Source organism: Hyposmocoma kahamanoa, unplaced genomic scaffold, assembly GCF_003589595.1.
Source record: "Hyposmocoma kahamanoa isolate Upper Pololo Valley unplaced genomic scaffold, ASM358959v1 99879, whole genome shotgun sequence".
In the NCBI taxonomy this organism is placed as follows: Eukaryota; Metazoa; Arthropoda; class Insecta; order Lepidoptera; family Cosmopterigidae; genus Hyposmocoma; species Hyposmocoma kahamanoa.
Genome location: NW_020656077.1, coordinates 3,539,013 through 3,540,356, shown reverse-complemented (window position 1 = coordinate 3,540,356; position 1,344 = coordinate 3,539,013). Strand labels below are relative to the sequence as shown.

At 35.6% G+C, this 1,344-nt stretch overlaps 1 non-coding gene across 1 annotated transcript; it reads left to right on the top strand.

Annotated features, from left to right (window-relative positions):
* The first annotated feature begins 616 nt into the window (after positions 1-616).
* Positions 617-688, top strand: Trnar-ucu. The gene has a single exon. It is a non-coding gene; the product is annotated as a tRNA-Arg (tRNA).
* Positions 689-1,344: the final 656 nt, after the last annotated feature.

Here is a 1,344-nt window from a genome sequence, read left to right as displayed (position 1 = left end):
GTAAGAAACCTGATACTAGTGATAATCATTTAGTGAATAATCACGAAAGCCTTAAAATTTATACCAAGAAATTTTACATTTAAGTTTAAGAAAATAAATGTCGGTTATCTAAAAATAATGTCGGTTCTCTAAAAATATCGGCATTATTTCTTAGACAGTTTACTAATACGTTAGTATCCACTTAAATAACTACTTCCTTGAACAGTTCAAAAACAATAATTATAACTTGCCTATAAAAAAACGAACTTCAAAAGTCGTGGAATTACATCTATTTGCTATGTTTTATTCAAATCGGTTACCGGAAAGTGCGCGAAACTGATCCCCTAGTCGGCCACCATTATTACTGGAATATATCCATCAAATTGAAATGGAATCACTTCTGTGGTATGCTCATTCCAACAAAAAAAGAATTATCTAAATCGATTCACAAATGCCGCGTAACATACGTACAAAATAACGTACAGTCGAATTGGGAACCTTCTCCTTTTATTGAATTCGGTTAAAAAGAAGAAAAAATTTCGACGCATCGATTTTACGCCAGTCAAATTCATGGGCCATTGGAGCGGACGACAAAATTAATGTCTATAAAAGCTTACTTTCACCATTCATCGTATCAGGCTTGTTGGTCTAGAGGTTATGACGCTCGTCTTCTGTGCGTGAGACCCGGGTTCGAATCCCGGACGAGCCCTATCTTCAGTATCGTACATTTTTGTTTTTGCTTATTTCTTAAGGTATTTATTTAACTTTATATTTTGCTTGATTATTATTATTTCATAATAACATAGTGAAGTGTCAGGACAAACTAAAAAAAATCATGAATTCTTCCCTACCTTTTGTAGAAGTGTGTTCGTTACTCCTATCTGTCGATTCGGGACTCGAACCCGAAATACGTATACTTGAATCTATGACAAGAAAGCGAAAGGAAGGAAGAAAGATACGAAGCTAATGAATAATGTTATTGAAAAGAATGAAAAGGAACTTTACATAAAGAAATTAAAAATTACAAGAACAGCGTAAAAATAAGTGTCCAAAGCGAGAAGCAAGCAGAGCGCTCGGTGCTCGGCGCACAGTGCCCGGTTTTGAAGCGATAAGGTGGCGAAGCGGTAAGACGTCATTGGTCGTATGATGTTGGTGTGACCTCACTTGCATAAGCGGTAGCGTTTTGCGTATGCAATGTGCACACTTTCAAGAAGATAATTTGCGACACACGAATAATGTCAATCAATCATTCCCTATTTCTTGACCGAACACGTAAAACATAACATGCTTATAACGGCTTATATCTATGAGTATACGTAATGTCTCCATGAAGCAAAACACAGACATTATTTTATTTATAAAAGT